Raw genomic sequence first — 20,950 nt, 5'->3', positions numbered from 1 at the left:
TCATCTAAAATGCAAAAAAAAAAAAAAAAGGACCAAAGTGCATGCCAGAAGAGACTCTGAAACTTGCTCTTAACATTGTTGCTGTTGTTAGGTGTCATCGATTTGGTTCCAGCTTACAGTGATCCTGTTTACTACAGAACGAAACACAGCCCCGTCCTTCACTAGGGTCATAATCGTTGTTATGCTTAAGCCCATTGTTGCAGCCACTGTGTCAGTCCATCTTGTTGAGGGTCTTCCTCTTTTTCGCTGACCCTGTACTCTACCAAGCAGGATGCCCTTCTCCAAGAACGGAGCCCTCCTGATAACAAGTTCAAAGTATACAAGACACAGTCTCACCATCCTTGCTTCTAAGGAGCATTCTGGTTGTACTTCTTCCAAGACAGATTTGTTTGTTCTTTTGGCAGTATATTTAATTTTCTTTACCAACACCACAATTCAGAGGCACCAATTCTTCTTCAGTCTTCCTTATCCATTGTCCAGCTTTCATATGTATAAGATGCAATTGACAATATCATGGCTTCGGTCAGGGGCACCTGGGTCTTCAAGATGACATCTTTTCTTTTCAACACTTTAAAGACATCTTTTGCAGCAGATTTGCCCAGCGCAATACATCTCTTGGTTTCTTGACTGTTGCTTCTATGGGCGTTGATTGCGGATCCACGTAAAATGAAATCCTTGACAACTTCAATCTTTCCTCCATTTATCATGATGTTGCTTATTGGTCCAGTTGTGAGGATTTTTGTTTTCTTTACATTGAGGTATGATCCATACTGAGGGCTGTGGTCTTTGATCTTCCTCAGTAAGTGCTTCAAGTCCTCTTCACTGTCAACAAGCAAGGTTGTGTCATCTGAATAAAGCAGGTTGTTAATTAGTGTTCCTCTAATCCTGATACCCTGTTCTTCATACAGCCCAGCCTCTTGTATTATCTGCTCAGCATGCAGATTAAACAGGTATGGAGAAAGGATACAACCCTGATGCACATCTTTTCTGATTTTAAATCACTCAATATCCCCTTGTTCTGTTCAAACAACTGCCTCTTGAACTATGTACAGATCCCTCAGGAGCACAATTAAGTGGTTTGGAATTCCCATTCTTCACAATGTTATCCATAATTTGTTATGAGCCACACAGTTGAATGCATTTGTATAGTCAACAAAACATAGGTAAACATCTTTCTGGTATTCTCTGCTTTCAGCCAGGATCCATCTGACATCAGCAACGATATACCCGGTTCCATGTCCCCTTCTGAATCTGGTCTGAATTTCTGGCAGTTTCCTGTTGATATATTGCTGCAGTCATTTTTGAATGATCTTCAGCTCTTGAACATAGAGTAGCTGAAGTGAATAGAAGAAATGATGAAGTAAAAGAACTGAACAGAAGAGTTCAAAAGGCAGCTCGAGGAGACAAAGTAACGTATTATAATGAAATGTGCAAAGACCTGGAGTTAGAAAACCGAAAGGGAAGAACATGCTCAGCATTTCTCAAGTTGAAAGAGCTAAAGAAAAAAAATGCATATAAGTGAGCTCATGCAATATTTGTCCTTTGTGATTGACTTATTTTACTCAGTACAATGTCTTCAAGCTCCATCCATACAGTAGCATGTATCAAGACTTCATTTCTCTTATTGGTTCAGTAGTATTCCATTGTATGTCTGTACCACATTTTATTTATCCATCCATCTGTTGATGGACATTTAGGTTGTTTCCACCTTTTGGCTATTGTGAATTGTGCTGCAGTGAACACTGGTAAACAAGAATCTGTTTGAGCCTCTGCTTTCAAGTCTTTCAGGTATATACCTAAGAGTGGAATTTCTGGATCATATGGTAGTTCTATTTTTACTTTTTGGTGAACGGGCACACTGTGTTTCACAACGGCTGTACCATTTTTCAGTCCCACCAGTAATAGTCAAGGGTTCCAATTTCCCCACATCCTAGCTAACATTTGTTACTTTCTGTTTTTGTTTTTTTTTTAATTTTAGCCAGCCTAGTGAGAGTGAAATGGTATCTCATTATAGTTTTGCTTTGCATCTTTTTGATGGCTAATAAAGGGAATAGCATGGGCAAGCATAAGGGCTAGTAATAAAGTATTTATGCTTAATAATTCTAACTAGTTTGTCCTTCATGCTTTTAATAACAAGTGTATAAAAAGCAAGGATAAAATTATGTTATGGGGCACATGAAATATAAGGACAATAATTAGTGATAATTACTGGTGATTGGATTGTGAAAGTTGGTAACAAAGAAGAAGGATTAGAAGTTGGAAAGTATGACCCTGGTAACAGAAACAACTCTGGAGATGGCATGATAGAATTTTAAAAAGGCCAACAGCTTATTCATAGAAAATGGCTTTTTCAACATCACAAATGATGACTATACACGTGGATTTCACTGGAGAGAATACCTAGGAATCAAATCGACCACGTCTGTGGAAAGAGATGATGGAGAAGCTCAATATCATCAGTCAGAATAAGGCCAAGGGCCAATTGCAGAGCAGACCATCAATTGCTCATATGCAAGTTCAAATTGAAGCTGAAGAAAATTAAAACAAGTCCACGAGAGCCAAAGTACAACTTTGAGTATATCCCACCTGAATTTGGAGACCATCTCAAGAATAGATTTGACACATTGAGCACTAATGACCAAAGACCAGAAGAGTTGTAGAATGATAGCAAGGACATCATACATGAAGAAAGCAAAATGTCATTAAATAAAAAGACAAGAAAGACAGAAAAAGACCAAAATGGATGTCAGAACAGACTCAGAAACTTGTTATTGAATGTAGAGTAGCTAAAGTGAATGAAGAATGATGAAGTAAAAGAGCTGAACAGAAGATTTCAAAGGGTAGCTACAGAAGACAGAGTATTATAATGAAATGTGCAAAGACATGTTAGAAAATGAAAAGGGAAGAACATCCTCAACATTTCTCAAGCTGAAAGAATTGAAGGAAAAATTCAAGCCTTGAGTTGCAATATTGAAGAATTCTATGGGCAAAAAAATTGAACAACTCAGGAAGCATTGAAAGAAGATGGAAGGGACACACAGAGCCACGGTACCAAAAAGAATTGGTCTAAGTACAACCATTTCAGGAGGCAGCATATGATCAAGAACTGATAGTACTGAAGGAAGAAATCCAAGCTGCACTGAAGTCATTGGCAAAAAACAAGGCTTCAGGAATTGACAGAGTACCAATTGAGTGTTTCAACAAATGAAATGCAACACTGGGAGTGCTCACTTGTCTCTGTCAAGTGAGACAATTGGAAGACAGTGCGTGGGCAACTGACTGAAAGTGATCCATATTCGTGCTCATTACAAAGAAAGATGATCCAACGGAATGTGGAAGTTATCAAGTAATATCATTAACATCATATGCCAGTAAAATTATGCTGAAGATAATTCAAAAGTGGTTGCAGGAGTACATTGACAAAGAACTACCAGAAATTCAAGCCAGATTCAGAGGAGGACATGGAATGAAGGATATCATTACAGGTATCAGATGGATCTTGGCTGAAAGCAGAGTATACCAGAAAGATGTTTACCTGTTTTATTGACTACGGAAAGGCATTTGATTATGTGAATCATAACAAATTATGGATAATATTCTGGAATGGGAATTCCAAAATATTTAATTGTGCTCTTGCAGAACCTGTGCATAAACTAAGAGACAGTCATTCGAACAGAAAAAGGGGATAGCACATGGTTTAAAATCAGAAAAGGTATGAATAAGAGCTGTATCTTTTCACCAAATTTATTCAATCCGTATGCTGAGCAAATAATCTGGGAGCTGGACTATATCAAGAAGAATGCTTCAGCAGGATTGGAGGAAGACTCATGAACAGTCTGCAATATACAGATGACACAATCTTGCTTGTTGAAAGTGAAGAGGGCTTGAAGCACTTACTGATGAAGATCAGACTGCAGCCTTTAGTACAGCTTACACCTCAACATAAAGAAAACAAAAATCCTTGCAACTGGACCAATAAGCAGCATCATGATAAACAGAGAAAATATTGAAGTTGTCAAGGATTTCATTTTACTTGGATCCACAAACAGCATCCATGGAAACAGCCATCAAGAAATCAAAAAATGTATTGCCTTGAGCAAATCTGCTGCAAAAGACTTCTTTAAAGTATAAAAAAGCAAAGATGTCACTTTGAGGACTAAGGTGCACCTGTCCTAAGCCATTGTACTTTCAATTGCTTCACATGCATGTTAAAGTTGGACAATGAATAAAGAAGGCCAAAGAAGAATTGATGCCTTTAAATTATGGTGCTGGCGAAGATTATTGAATATACCATGGACTAACAAAAGAATGGACAAATCTGCCTTGGAAGAATTAGAGCCAGAATACTCCTTAGAAGAGAAAACGATGAGACTTTATCTCATTTTCTCTGGACACACTATCAGGAGGGACCAGTCCCAAGAGAAGGACATCATGCTTCGTAAAGCAGAAGGTCAGGAAAAAGTGGAAACCCTCAACAAAATGAATTGACACAGGGCTGCAGCAATGGGCTCAAACATAACAATGATTGTGAGGATGGTGCAGAATTGGACAATGTTTCATTCTGCTATAGGTAGGATCTCTATGAGTTGGAACCAGCTTGACAAGCCCTAATAACGACAACAATTAGTGGTAACGACAACAAGGAGGGGATGGCAAAAGGAGGAATGATACACAGAATTTCTTGCATGTTACTAAAGTGAAGTTGGCACCAACTTACCCTAGGAGGTTATAAATACAAGCTGTTAAATGCAATATTCGTGGTAATCACTAAGAAGATATCTAAAAACTATACACAAAAAGGAAGGAGAAGGGAACCAAAATTTCTCACTGAGATAAACCAACAAAACACAAAAACAAACAGTAATGAAGGACAAAGACAAAGAAGATTTAAGATACACAAAAAACAAATAATTAAATGTCAGAAGTAAGTCACTTTTTATTGGTAATTACAGTAAGTGTAAATGGACTAAATACTCCAATCAAAAGGCAGAGAGTGGCAGAATGGGTTAAAGAAATCATACAAATATATGTTGTTTTGATGCCTTTGAATTACAGTATTGGCTAGGAATATTGAATATACTATGGACTGCCAGAAGAACGAAGAAATCTGTCTTGGAAGAAGTACAGCCAGAATGCTCCTTAGAAGCAAGGATACTTTAGACATGTTATCAAGAGGGACCAGTCCCTGGAGAAGGATATCATGCTTGGTAAAGCAGTTAGTCAGTAACAAAGAGGAAGACATTCAGCTAGATGGATTAACACAGTGGCTGCAACAATGGGCTCAAGCATAACAACAACTGTGAGGATGGTTCAGGACCCAGTGGTGTTTCATTCCATTGTACATAGGGTAGCTATGGATCAGAAGTGACTTGACAGCATCTAACAATAACAACAACAAGAGACACAGCTTATATGCACAGACTCAAATAGATTGAAAGTTAGGGTCTAGTATAATAACAATAAAACACAAACAACAAAAGATAAAATACATAAGTGGGACCTCATAAAAAAAGTTTTTGTTCATCCAAAGACTTTACCAAAAAAGTGAAAAGACAAGCTACCGACTGGGAGAATGTCTTTGGAAACCATATATCCAATAAGAATCCAATAACCAAAATATATATATAAAACTTTGACAACAACAAAAAGACAAATAACCCTACCATAAAATGGACAAAGGACTTGAATAGACATTTCACCAAAGACGACATTCACTTGGCCACAAACACATAAAAAGATGCTCAACACCATTAGCCATTAGAAGCGTGCTTTTTAATCAGTGGTTTTGGAGGTCATAAGGTTTCACCTTGATGACAAGGTCGCTGGTGTGACCATGGGGGGAGATCGCTGTGGTAGAAGTGGAGAAGGCAAATATCTTGACGATGGGGTGGAAAGGAAGTGTTTCTCAGACACGGAGTCCTCAATAATTGAAGGAGACGTGACTGCAGTCAGTGGATGACTACAGCAAGGAGGGGAGAAGGTGGCTTCACTCAATGGCAGGAATCACAGAGCAGATGTTCTGGTTTTGTTTTTAAAACCAGGCCGCATTCAGAAGCAACGGCCTAAATGTGGTATGGGGGAGCAAAGAAGACCCTTGCCCCATTTCTCATCCCTGAGTTTCATGGAATGTAAAAGAAGACATGTCTCTGCTGTGAGACTGATGTGGGAAATGCAGATCCCTCTGAGAATAGCCAGGTTGCAAGTGAGTCAGGGTGGTAGATATAGTTTGAAGAGGTTAAGAACATAAGTCCATACATTTATTATGTTCCAAAAGGTCACCCAAAGTGGTTGAGAGGCAACAAGGAGTAGGCATTTGAGTCTGAGCAATCTGGAGAAGACAGTTTGGGATATGATGGTTCAACAAATGAGTAAGGTATTGGGTAATAACTTAGAAAATCAGGAGTAAGTTGAAAGGTGGACTGACTCACTTTTGGAGGAGGGTCAGTGTCATAGCTTGGTGGCAATGCCCAGTGGATATAGTGTGGAACCAGGTGCTATGTTTCTAGTAGTCCTTTCTTCTTGCTGTAATCTGTGTGGCAAGTGTAGTTGGGGAAGCACCAAGAATGGTCCTGAATGTAGCAAGTTGGTAAATTGCACGACTCCAGGGTGGAGAAGAAGATGACCTCTTCACACTGCCATGCACCTTCTGGACTTCTTATGAAGAGTGTTAAGTGCACTTCTATTTGAAAGGGCCTGTGAAAAAAATTCTAAATATCCTAATAGTCCCTTAGTATTTACAGTGCCCTGCCCACTCCTTTGAAGTTACTGGCCTAAATATTAAAATAATTTGTAAATGATCCATGATTCTAGAATCTTTCATTTTTAGAGAGCTGAGGGAAAACCCTTTTGAAATCTATGTCATCTTCTTTGGTTCTCATGGAGTTAATCTGGGCCCTCCAACATCCTGGCTTCCAATTGGCCCTCAGGTTAACTCTTCATGACAGTACTCCTATTTAAGTATACTTTGATCTTTGGTTGTCTATCTCGAGCGTAACATTCAATGACTGCTTTGTCCCAATGGCAGTGGCTTTACAAATTATGTTTTGCCAGATGATAATAACCATTACCATATATTCATTTACCAGTGTTTTATCTGTCTATTTCATTCAGTATCAGCCTCAGTATTTAGAAATGCTGGTTTCCTCAGCTGAGTTTCTTGGGTCCTGGATGATAAAACTTGGTCCAGTAATTTAGCTGGCACTCGACATTTTCTCCACGTAAGTGGCTCTAAAAACTTCACTGCAGTATCAAAACTCACCTTTTTGGAGTTTCCCATGCAGGACCTAGGAAAGAACAAATGAACACTGGCATGCCAAGAGTCAAAGACTACTTTTGATATTTCCTTAAGATATTTCCTTCCCCCTGAAAAAATGGCCGGTTCACAGGTTGTTGATGTCGTTTGATAATTACGGGATCTGGAAGCCTTGAGAGCATGTCAGATTTTAGTTAAAATAGAAGTAAAAGTTAAAAAATAAAAGACTACGGATTTGAAGTTTCCAGCGCTCTGGAACCACTGGGTACTGCACACACTCCGCACACTGTTTACCCCTAAGGGTGACATGGTTCAGCCTGACCAGCCAGCACAGGGGTGGCAGAGCCCAAACCCCTCCCGGTTTTTATTTATGCAACGCTGTCTCCTTGGCCTAACAGGATAGGCTAGCAGGCTGCAGTCCTGATCTGGTAATCGCAACTAAGGGTTTCTGTCTTCGTTGTTTTCACCATTTACTTTGAGCTCTTTAAAGAAGCAAGACAGGCTTCTATTTATAATCACCTAGGGCTAGTCTAACCTTCCTCATCCCTGTGCTTATAGTATAATCCTGCAAAAGGAAACACCTTGGCGAAGTATACTAGTTGAATAATGCAACACTAATTCCTTGTTCTGGATTGGGTCTGGATTTGTTCAATTATAAATTGCACTTGTTAGTGGGTCATTAAACCACAGGGCCCATGCTCAATTGCCTGTTTTGTGAAGTAAGCAATTACAATTAGTACTATGTATTTATGCCTAGGGATTACCACCATCTGTCAGTTTGTTGCCCCGTGCTGGTTTGTGTGTTGCTATGATGCTGGAAGCTATGGCACTGGTATTTCAAATACCAGCAGAGTCACCCATGGTGGACATGTTTCAGCAGAACTTCCAGACTAAGACTGGGAAAAAAGGCCTCGTGATCTACTTCTGAAATTAGCCATGAAAACCCTATGGATCACAACAAAATACTGTCCGATACGGTGCTGAAAGACGAGGCCCCTAGGTTGGAACACACTTGGAATACACAGTGGCTGCAACAACGACCTGGAACATACCAACAATTGGGAGAATGGCATAGGATCGGGCAAAGTTAAGTTCTGATGTGCACGAGGTCATCTAAATTGGAGCTAATTTAACAGCAACTAATAAAAACATGCCTCAGGAGGGATTCAGTCTGAATCACTGGGACAAGATTCCTGGAACTCTCTTGATCCACTTTCCATCCTACCAGGGGTGCTTGCTTCTCCAAAACAGTCCTATAGAAATGCTTATGTGCTTCAGGTAGAGCTGCTGACATTGTTCACAAACATTTAGAGCTCGTTTCCTGGAATTGTCTTCAGAGACACTTCATGAGCCACCCAAGGAAACGTGATTTATTGCTTGATAGTCAATGTCTCAATTGTAAAATTAAATAATCCTAAATCCTTGTTATTATCCAACTTGGTTTTCCATCTTATTTACAATAGCTAACTCTAACCGATTTTGAATTTTCAAAGTATCAAAAATACCAAAATAACAAATCCTCCCCCATGGGTAATGGCTTCTCACTATTGAAGATATTGGTGTACTGAAGGAAATAAACAAGTGAAGTTGAATTTGGAGTCAGAAGAGTCTGGGTTCTTACACTTACAATTCATATTGACTTTGTCAAAGTCATTTATTTCTTCAAGCCTCCATTTCTTCATCTGTCAAACATGGTTAATAATCACTCCTTTAAGTAGATACTGAGCTGCTGTTAGGCGGGTTCCCTGTACACATAGCATGATGGCTCCCTGATTGTTACAAGGATTGAATAGTCAATGTTTGTACATTGGCTCCATGAATGAAAAGTGTTGTATAATTAACATACTTCAGGCCCTGAAAACAAATGAAAAAGAAGTTCTGATGAAAAGCAGCTTCACCAGAGTAAATATTTGGCTTACCAAGGTGCCTGGAACTCAGTGAATGTTTATCAAGTGGATAAATTTACTGAGCACTGAGCTGCAAGAGAAAATAGCCCTACTCTCGTAGTCTGGTAGAAAACGCGAATAAATGACTGATAATAGTTACTGGTAAAATATACATTCGTGTGTGTTACGAGAGGTATTTGACATTTAACACATACACTTGGTACTTTAAGAAAGCTTACACTTGAGGCTTGATTACCTAGAGATGGAAATTCTGATTAATATTCTTGTAAACAGATCAAAAAAGAAACTTTTCTGTGATGGCCTTTCTCAGCCTGATCATTGACGCTTGGCTCCATTTGAGGATAAAAAGTCATTCACTCATTTATTACTTTATCAATCATTTTATCAAGCACCTTTGTGAGCATGAATGAAACATGCTCCCAGACTTTACGAGACTCACATTTGGACTTTGCAACGTTCCCAAATCCAAAAGGCTCTGGTGGGGAGATAATCACAGCCAACTAGTGCTGGCAGAGGTGTAGTGAAGGGGGAAGAGGCAGAGGGAGGAACTTGCCCCTGGCGCAAGCCCAAGTGGGCACCAGACAAGGCAAGGAATGACATCTCAAGGCACCTCAAACATGAAAGAAGCCGGACTGAGGCAGCCGGACAAGAGGGGGGAAGCTATTTCTGCTTATGGGTCACTGCTATCCACATCTATTTATCTGGAAATTGGGGGAGTGCAACTTAGAGATTGCCCATGGGTGCTGTTACCCTCACAATGCCTCTGAGCACTGGGTACCACAAGCACCAATTTTTTTTTGCAATAATAGTATCATCTTATTATTAATATTGCCATGAGAGGGTTCTACAGTTAAACAGAAAGGGGATAAATCCCTTATTTGGACAATCGAGGCTAGGTCAAAACAGCTTCCTACAGAGAATTTATGGCTACCAGAATCTAGGATGAGTGCCAACTGTCATTTCTCAACTTTAATAGTTGTAACAGTAATTTAAAATTTTGTATAGTGCTTGAGATATTATTTTCCCTTAACATATAAAGGTTGAGCCTCAGAGATACCACTAAGCATGGTTTGGGGCTGATATAGCCAAAAAGATAGGAAGTTCCCTAAATCCCAGCTCAGGGCACATTTGAACATACTACATGATGTTTTTCTTCTAACCACTTCTTTTTCCTTTTTTTCCGTATTGAAAAATTCACAAAGTTTACTTTAGGATATGCTAGAAAAGAAAAGTCACGATTCTCTGCAGAATCCCTGAGAGTATGGCTCCCAGACACCCTTTTAACTCAGTACTGAAGATACTTCTGAGGTTCACCCTTCAGCCGAAGATTAGACAGGTCCATAAAACAAAACAAGATTAAACGGGCGCACCAGCCCAGGAGCAAGAACAAGAAGGCGGGAGGGGACAGGAAAGTTGGTAACAGGGAATCCAAGGTCAAGAAGCGGAGAGTGTTGACACGTTGTGGGGTTGGCAACCAATGTCACAAAACGATATGTGTATTAATTGTTTAATGAGAAAGTAAATTGCTATGTAAACCTTCATCTAAAGTACAATTTTAAAAAAAGCACTACTTTACTATAGCCTAAAGATAATACATCATTTAACAAGATTTTCCCTAGAAAAGAAGGAAGAGACTAGATTTTAGTCTGGGCGTTGCTTAATTGGTATGTTCATGGACATGGTGACTAAGAACATCATGAAACAGTCTTTGTCACTGACTAAATTATGGTAGCATCCAGAAATGCTTTCTCTGTGTAGGATGTCTTGGTAACAATGACAATCCTATACATATGCATAACATAAGCATTTTATTTAGCAGAAAACACAAGAAGCCTATAGATGACATTACAAAGAATTGGTATTATCTGTTTTTTTTTTATTTGTTGTAAACAAACTTAATCATGATTATGAATGGATTCAAATAAAGATTTTTTATTTCAGGATTTTTATTTAATTAGTCTGAAGTCATTGAGATCACACGTAACCCAGGATCAACGAGCAAAGTGGTTTTATATTGGTGATATAACCAGGTGTGTAGCTATGTGATAGCACAGCAGGCTAATGTAGAAGTTGCCTGAACACTGACTTCGTGAGCGACCCTGAGGCTTCCTTGAACCATATTGTAGCTTGGTGCCACAAGGGTGAGTCTAAACTTCTAGGGTTACTCTGAAGATAAGCAAAGTAGCAGGCTTTTTATTTTGAGGGACTTAGAAGTTGGAGAGACACTTGCTGGAATCCTAGATCCCTTTCTTGTTTAACTGTGTGCCTCGAACAGGTTCTTCCTTCATAATTCTACACCTCTGTTGCCAAACCTACAGTATGGGGATAATACACATGGTAGAATCATTGGGAGGATGAAATGAGGTATTATTTGCAAAGGAGTTAGCATAATATATGACACAAAGTTGTCATTCAATGAATAAAACCTTTTAGAGATATAGAAAGAAAAGCTCTTACATACTGACCAACGAATTTTTAATATTTGTATTAGTGGGGAAAAAGAAACACAAGTATCCTGATGATGTATACACCCTGACATAGGAGTGAGTTCAGAGTAATGCTTCCTATTATCTGAATATCAGAACAGGTTTCAAAATGCAGACTAAGCATGGGCGTTGGGTCGTGTCTTAAAATAGTACCACCCACTTGTTATACATTCCAGACAAAGAGAACTATAAATCTGTATACCAGACATCAAGTCCCACCTAAGCCCAAGTGAGCCAATTCTGGGAAACATGATGTAAATCTATTCAAAGTTTTTCCCTAAAGCGTTGAGCAGCCCACTGGGAAAATTCTTCAGAAAGGAGGAGACAACTGAGTCACTACGTTTGGCCTAATTACAAAGCCTCAGTCATGAGTGGGATTGATTATTCTGAGTAAAATTTGGTGTTTGTCATCCCATCTAGAGTGAGTCCATTGGGTGTGGGGATTTAAAGTAAAGGTGAAATTGCTGTTGACCTGTATCTCTGGGGATCAAATCTTGGGTTTATTGATTACTATCTGGTTCACTTTGGACAAGTTACATGTATTAGTTTTCTACTGTTGCACAACAAATTACCACACATTTTGTAGTTTAACATAATACTTATTTATTACTTCACAGTTCTGTAGGTCAGAAGTCCAGCGTGATGTGGCTCTGCTAAGTGCCTCATAAGGTCAGAGTAAGGCTGGACTGGGCTCTTATCTGGGGGCCCTGTGGAGGAATCCACTTCAAGTTCATTCATACTGTTGGCAGACTCCTATTTCTTTCAACTGTAGGTCTGAGGTCCACAATTCATTGTTATCAGCCATGGGCTGTTGTCTGTCCCTCCTTGTCATGTGTCCCTTAAATGGTAATATTGGCATTAAGGTCTCATAAAGTACTTTTAATATTTATCTTTTAAGTACTTTCCTGAAAAGTACATTTCTTAACAAATTATACCTCCCTGCTAATTTTGGGTCTCGTGGCTGGCCAAGATACTGGTGGGAGGAGTTGTGTGAATGCAGGACCTTGGGCACTTTTCATTTCTCATCACGGTGAACCTGAAACCCAAGGCAATCAGTTAATGCTCTTGCCCATCTTTAAATTGGCTTTCTACTGTGCCAGTTTGACATGGGTTCCTGTCCTAGACCTCAATGCAGAAGTGAGTTATTAAAGACCGAACTAGGAGACCGATCAAGCAGAAAAATAGATTACAGGCTGTAGAGACCTTTTAGACCAGACGCTAATGTGAGGGGAACCCTGGGGAGGAGGCCTAGAAGGTCTAAATAAATCCTTTAAATGGAAGACAGAATCTGGCACCCTTGCTTTCTAGACACAAGATTCCAAACAAAACAGCCATTTTTTTCCTTCCAAATAGTCCCAAAACAAAGCAGAAAGAAATATATTAACTAAGTCATTCCAACAGCTCATATTCAAATTGGTCCCCTGGTTATAAAACATAGATGTCTTCTAAAGTATCTGGAAAAGTAATTGGTCAGAATTGGGTTTTTAAGGTATTAAGCTACTCTGATATACTTTATGAAGGTCCCTGGGTGGCACACCTTTCTACCGGCATCTCTAGTTTTGACATACAACCTATCGGTTTTGTGGAGAATAAATGGTAATTTGAAAGGTTGGCTATCTAATTTAATAAAGCGATTCCAGACATTTTCATTTAAAAATGCAAAACTGTGTGAGAAATTTTGAAGTCCCAGCAAGAAAAGGCCAGTGCTATTTTGGGCTGTCTCTGAAGAATATCATAGAGAAGGGAGGGAGGAAAATGAAGGTAGGCACATCTGGGATGCTATTTTCAAGCTCCTGGATTCCAGAAAGATTCTGAAAACCTGGAAAGAGACCAGGAGTGTGAAAGGAAGTGATTTATGAGTGAAATCAGGGCACAGGAGCTATTAGAATGACTGACAATTCGGCATCTAGCTGCAAACTTGAAAACCAGGGAGAACACAGGAAAGGCAGGAGAGAAATCTTCACCTATATCAGTCCAAGGGAGACAGGGAGTTCCCCACTTTAAAAGAACCAGAGCTACAATTACGTACACAGGACTCTTCTCACATTGTGTCTGAATCCCTCCAGGACCTTAAGGTCTGTGGATCAGAAGTTATTCTGGAGACAGCAGTGGCTATGAGTCCTGGTGACAGGTTTCTTTGGAGAGCTTTATAAATGTGCCCATCCAACCAGTTGCTTATGAGTCAATTCCAATTCATGTCAACCCAGTGTGTTGCAGAGTAGAACTGATCCATAGAGTTTTCAAGGCTATGACCTTTTGGAAGCAGATCCCAGGCTTTTCTCCCAAGGTGCCTGTTGGTGTATTCCAACTGCCATCTTTTCCATTAGTAATCAAATGTTTAACAATTTGTGCCACTCAGGGGCTCCAAGAGGAGTACCCATGCTAGGGAGTTTATTCTCAGAGCTATTGTACTAATGACAACTTTTCACATTAAGAATACTTGTGTAGGTTACCATGATACTTGTAGGTTATAGGAAAACACATTTTGAAAAGTAATGTTCAGGTCACAAGATATTTTTAAATAGTAGCATGTTATTGCATATAAGGAAAATCTTAGAGTCAGGTAAATTGTTATAAATGGGGCCCTGGTTACACTGTTATAAATAGAAACTTTTTTTTTTTTTTTAATTTTAGGAATGGTAATAGTAATGAAACAATTTGGTGTGATGTCTTTTAGCAATGTTTGCTTAAATAAAATTATGGAGATCTTTGTACTACATAGATCAGCACTTCTCAAACTTTAATGAGCAAAAGAATCACGTAGCAGGTCTTGTCAACACGCAGATTCTGACCTGCTAGGTTTGGGTAGGATTGGGATGCTACTTTTCTACTACCTTTCAGGTTTTTTTCTTTTTTTTTTTTCAGGTGAGGCTAAAGATGCTGGTCTAGGAACATACCTGAAGTAGTGAGGCTGTAATATTTTAAGAGGCCTCCTTTCCCATATTATCAGACCTGGAAAACCTACAGATTCTATGTGAGATTTGGCACATTCACTTCTAACCCAGGAGGGTGGAGTTGGGGTAAGGAAAAAAAAAAAATCTTGAGTGACTCAGCATTTACCTTAAAAATGTATAGGCCATGGAGAAAAATCCTTCTCAGTTAAAAAGATTTCATCCCTACCATTTCCAAAAAGAGTCAATTCATGCACCCAAAATTATGCCTTGACTTGAAGTAAAATGTTAAATGACATAAATAAACTATGAGCACAAAAAAAGCAGTGTTTTCTTTCGTGCCAGGAAAATAACTTGCACCTGATGAGCCTGGTTATTTTTTGTCTTAACTGCAGTACCGGGTTGGCCATGTCTGCTAACACAAGATGGCAGGTATACAGTAAAGAAGTGAAGAACACACCGGGAGGCCAGGGAGCACAATATATTTGGAGTTAACACCTTCGAAAACATTTTTCAGCAGGCACTATCCTAAAGATATTGCACATGTTCTCTGGGAAATGTTTTTTTTTCCTCAACAAAAAGTGAAATAAGTGAATTCAGCAAACATAAATTCTCATCTTCTCCAAAAGAAACATACTTCCACAGGCCCGCTATTTCTTTTTAGGAATTTGAATCTAAAAGTAAGACTTTCTTTAAAATAATACTTCCTTGCCAACTTTCAGTTTCTTTTTTTTTCCCCTTTGGATTTGTACTTTTGGGGTCTTCCAAACCTCAGTAAAATGTCTGGATGCTATACGTTCAAATGTTCATCAATTTCAGTTTGCGCCGCCGCCAAGTCAATTACATCTCATGGTGACTCCATGTGTGCAGAGCAGAACAGTGTTCCATAGGGCTTTCAATGGCTGTGGTCTTTCAGCAGTAGATTGACAGGCCTTTCTTCTGAGATAACCTGGGGTAGTTTCAAAATACCAACCTTTTTTGGCTAACCCTCCATGGCACTCAATTTGTGCTAGGCTACTAAACTAAAGGTTGGAGGTTGGAACCCACCCAGTGATGCTATGGAAGACAAGCCTGGTGGATTTCTCCTATAAAAATTATAGCCACGATAACCCTATGGAGCAGTTCTACTCTGTAGTAACACATGAGGTCGACTCTAGGACAATGAATTTTTTTTTTTAATTTCTGTAAAATGTCTGAGTGTCATCATGCTCTCAGATGGTCATCAATTTTTGACCTATGGAACAGACTAATTTAAAACACATAGTATTTCAAATCCATGGCTACTGTGCTGGTAGGTAACATGAGATGTCCTTAGAATCCAAGGGAAAAAGAATAAAAGAATGGGATGGAGGCCATGCAGAAACAGTGTTTGATAAATAATACTCATATTTTTTCTAATTGTGTTCCCAAATAATCATAACCTTTCATATTTCAAAGACCACAGGAGAGTTATTAAAAGGATAGTAGAAACTTCTGTGGATTTGTAGGTTGTGTCCTTTCTAAAGTTCCTCTACTAACAGTGTTAGAAAATGCCTTCCTTCTTCCATATTCCTGTCCCAACTGTTCCATCCTTCAGTGATCTTTCTCAGAACTTCTATCTCTGTGCCATCCAGTATGGTAACCACTAGCCACAGGTGGCTACTGAGCCCTTAAAGTGTAGGTAGTCAGGACTGAGATATGTTGTAATTATAAAATACATACCCAATTTAGTATTTTTTAAAAAATCAGAATATCTTATTAATAATTTTTATATTGATCGTGTGTTGAAATGATAATATTTTGGAGATATTGAGCTAAATAACATGATTAAAATTAACTTCACCTTTTCTGTTTCACTCTTTTTAAAGTGGCCACTAGAAAATTTAAAATCAACATGCATAGTTCACATTATACTTCTATTGGACAGTGTTACTGCATAGTAATTGTCTAGATTACTCATTTTTATTTGGAAATAATAGTCTATTTATTGAACATTTACTCTTGCTAAATGAGCTCATTTAATTTAATTCTTGTCTCTATTTTACAAATGGGAATATAGAGCTTACAGAGATCAAGTAATTTGCTCAAGCCACACCTCTAGTAAGTGGGAGACATGGATTAAAACTTCCACCTCTCTGAGTCCAACGACTTTTCAGATATACTGTAAGCTCTCGAAGGATTGGGTCTAAATCTCACATTTCATAACTGCTCCTGATAGTGCCCGGGCCTATTGAAATACTAAGCACATTGCAGGTACTAATAAACATATGAACAGTAAAAAGATTAAAAGGGATTATACTAAAACATTTAGAGAGGTTTTCTCTGTGTGGTGCGACCAGGATGGTTTCCCTATCAAACATGTAACACACATACACACCCACACACACGCACACACACACAAACCATTGCTGAAGGGTCAATTCCAACTCATAGCAACCCTATAGGACAGAGTAAAACTGTCCCATAGGGTTTCCAAGGAGTGGCTGGTGGATTCAAACTGCTGACCTTCTGGTTAGCAGCCTTAGCACTTTAACGCTGGGCTACCAGGCTGTTTCCAAACACCAGTTGTATAATATGGGCCTGTATTCAGGATTAAAGGAACCAGATCATTCCTCTACATTAGAGGTTCTCAACCAGAAATTCCAATGGCAATTTCCTATGGAACATTTAAAATTCTCACCCACCTCCCAGCCCAATTCTCATAATCTTCCCTTTCTTTACATTCACTTTCCCAGCTAAGCTGCTTGAAAAAGAGTCAACCCCGTGACTCCACTTCTCCACGTGCTTTCCCTGTCCAACTCACTCCCATCTGATACCCTCTCATCTCTCCACCGAAACTGCTTTTGTTATAGTTCCCATTGTCCTTCTTGTGGTCACATCCAATGGGTAGTTCACAGCCTACATCCCTTTTGACCTCTTAGCTGCTTTTGACACAGTCAATCGTTGTCTCCTTGAAACACTTTTCCCTTGGTTTCCTTGATTCCATACTCTCCTGCTTTTCCTCCGTATTCTTGGGTACCCCCAAGCCTCCTTCGAAGTATATTCCCTAATGGAAACACCCCTGCTCTCCCTGTTTCCCCTGCTATACCATTCCCCATATCTCCACCATCCCCCCTAACTTTCACCATGAAAATCTCCATCCACCTTTTAAAATCTTAATCCCTTCCATGAGTTTGGTCTTGCTCTTCCCTTTCCTGCAATTCAAATCCTTCAATCAAGAGTAGCATCAGTAGAACTATCAGGTTGGGGAAAGTTTAATAGCCATTATAGACTATTCTATTAAAATCATATTGTTTCTTTGTCCGTTCTCCCAACTAGACCTTGTCCATCTCACATTCCCCATTGTATCCCCAGGGTTTAGAGGAGAGCCTGACACATATCAGCCTATATCAGTATGATTTTGGCTGGAAGTAATAGAAACACCAAGACAAAACTTCTTCAACAATAAAAAGTAGAGCCTGTAACACAATTGGAGTCCAGCGTAGAGTCCACTAGAGGTTCAATATTGACAGCAAGAACTCAGGTTCTTTCAGTCTCACCACTTAGCTATTCTCTATGTCAACTTCAACCTAAGGCAGAGCCCATTCCTAAATATGGATGCCAGCAGGATGCAAGAGAAACTACACATTCCCTTGTTCAAGAAGGAATTCTTGCCCTTTTTTGCTGTTGAGCCTCTAATTAACAGTGGATAATCACCAACAATAACTGGGCCAGTCATTTTCTTTGCAGGGAGTGGGAGGCAGGAAAAACCATTTGGAGTATTTTACCCAGATGTGAAAATTCTTGAATTGAAAATATTTACAGCCAATCGGATTTCACAAATCTAATTACAGAGAAAAGAATTACCCAACTTAAATACATCTTTGCAATTGCCTTGGGTTTGAGTCTCTCTCCATTCCTTAAATCAAGCGTTTCCAATAACAGGTCTTCAACCTTTGCTCTAAGAAATGTGCTTTAACTTACAAATTCTTCTACATTTACACTCCCCACTTTCTGGGGCTACCCACCTCCTAATCCATGAGGAATCAAGTTCCTTTCTATGTAGTTCTTTAAATTTTGTTCTCAACCTTAGGGAAAATAACAATTTCAGGAGCACCCTGAAATTCTGTGTTGAATGAATGACCCTCATAAACACTTCCCATTCCTCCTGACTGTTTCTTCCTGGGATCTCTCTTCCTTTGTTTTGTTCCTGATCCACAAACTATACCTTTAAAATTGTCCAAATTCCAAATGCTGACTTAAAAGCAAGAGATTTCTGTCTCTTCATGGTGCAACTCTCTAGATGTTTCCTAGCTTTGCTGTTACGCTTCCTCTTGCACTGTTTCAAATCTGTTTCCTTTCCCTTGGCTTAATCTCCTATTTTTAGCCCAATGCCTGTCACATTTATCCCAGATTAAACCTTCAGCATTCTTTTGAAGCTTCCCTTGAGCTCTGCCCCAGACCCTTCTGCTCTTGGCTGCCTCCGGCACCAAGTCCCTTCCATTGCCCTCCCTGCCTATGGACACTTCCTCTCTTTCCTTGTGCCACTCTCTTCCTTTTATGTTTAAATTCTTTCTTTTTATACATATTCATCAGTACCAGGGAGTTTGAACACTCATTTTCCCTATTCCTCACCCATTACAGGGTAGCCTATTTAAGGAGACATTCATATTTACATGGTACAAAACACTGATGGCTCTCCCAGTCAGGTGGGACAGGCTCTGCTCAGACTCTATTCTGTAAAGCTGGTTCACTTCAGCAGGCCCAGGTCCTGTTTGGTCTGAAAGGACTTGATGGCAATGGGATTTTTTTTTTTAAGTTCTGTTTGGCTCCAATTTTGTTAAGGACTCTAACTAACTGAAGATCTGGTTCACCCCACAGAAATCAATAGCTAAGCCGATAAACAGCTGGATCTAATTAATTCAGATTTGCCTAGTTTATAAAATCTGAAGGGATTCTTTACATAAAAGGTGGGAAAATAATAACAGCAGTTATTAAGAAGAAGCAAAACAGTAATTTAAACCAGGGATCAGCAGACTTGTTTCTGTAAAGAGCCAGGCAGTAAACATTTTTGGCTTTGTGGACCATATGCTGCCTGTTGCAACTACTCACTCTGCCATTGTCATGTGCAAGCAGCCTTAGGTAATGAACGAGTGTGGCTGTGTTCCAATAAAACTTTCGTTTACAAAATAGGCCAAGGGCCAGATTTGGCCCATGGGCTGTTGTTTGTTAACCCCTGATTTAGATGACCAGTATACAGGCTGGCCAAAACTCCTATCTAAATGTATGTTATTTAAAGGTGTTTTAAAGGTGCCCCTCACCCTCACCCCGCCTTTCATGATGTGTGTTAGGAAGATGAAAAGCCATGAGTGCTGGAAGGTTACTTTATCTAAATAATAAATAATATGACCCACTTTTATATTAAACTCTTGTATTTTAAGAAATGAAATGCAATGTTTATATGACTTTAAAAGTGAAAATGAGTGACTTCAGAGGAAAACGGATCTTGTTAAGGCAGGCTCCTGGGAGTACATTTTTGACTCTCCTTTGCCCTTAGGGGAATTTAGTGGGAAATTTTGAGAAACGCTGACTCAGACACTTAAATTACTACATGGTAACACCAATGTGATCTCATTTTATCACCGATCAACCCGACCCGTTGCCGTCAAGTTGATTCCAACTCACAGCAACCCTACAGGACAGAGTAAACTGCCCCATAGGGTTTCCAAGGAGCACCTAGTGGACTTGAACTGCCGACCTTTTGGTTAACAGCTGTAGCTCTTAACCAAAGGCCACCAGGGTTTCCCATTTTATCACAAAGCCTTTGTTTCTCCTCAGGAGTCTGAAGTGTGTGTAGTGCTGGTCCCACTGGGATTGTCTTACAGGCTAATATGCTTTGCACTCTCCCCAGATTTCACAGTGGTCCCTGCCTGCTGCTGACCACTGGGTCTCTCAGACCCTCTGCAGTTTCTCAGGTCAGAACTCAACGTAAGAAGTTAACTTTTTTTTTTAATATATTTTTTTACAGACTCACAAGTTAATTCTCCTTACTATATTAAACTACTTTTTATTGACTATGCAAAGGCATTTGACTGTGTGGATCATAACAAATTATGGATAACGTTGGGAAGAATGGGAATTCCGGAACACTTAATTGTGCTCATGAGGAACCTTTACATAGATCAAGAGGCAGTTGTTTGGACAGAACAAGGGAATACTGAGTGGTTTAAAGTCAGGAAAGGTGTGTGTCAGGGTTGTATCCTTTCACCATACCTATTCAATCTGTATGATGAGCAAATAATCCGAGAGAGAAGCACTGCACGAAGAAGAATAGGGCATCAGGACTGGAGGAAGACTCATTAACAACCTTTGTTATGCAGATGATGCAATCTTGCTTGCTGAAAGTGAAAAGGACTTGAAGCACTTACTGATGAAGATCAAAGACCACAGCCTTCA

This window comes from Loxodonta africana, chromosome 14 (genome assembly GCF_030014295.1).
Source record: "Loxodonta africana isolate mLoxAfr1 chromosome 14, mLoxAfr1.hap2, whole genome shotgun sequence".
In the NCBI taxonomy this organism is placed as follows: domain Eukaryota; kingdom Metazoa; phylum Chordata; class Mammalia; order Proboscidea; family Elephantidae; genus Loxodonta; species Loxodonta africana.
This window is presented reverse-complemented; position numbering follows the sequence as displayed.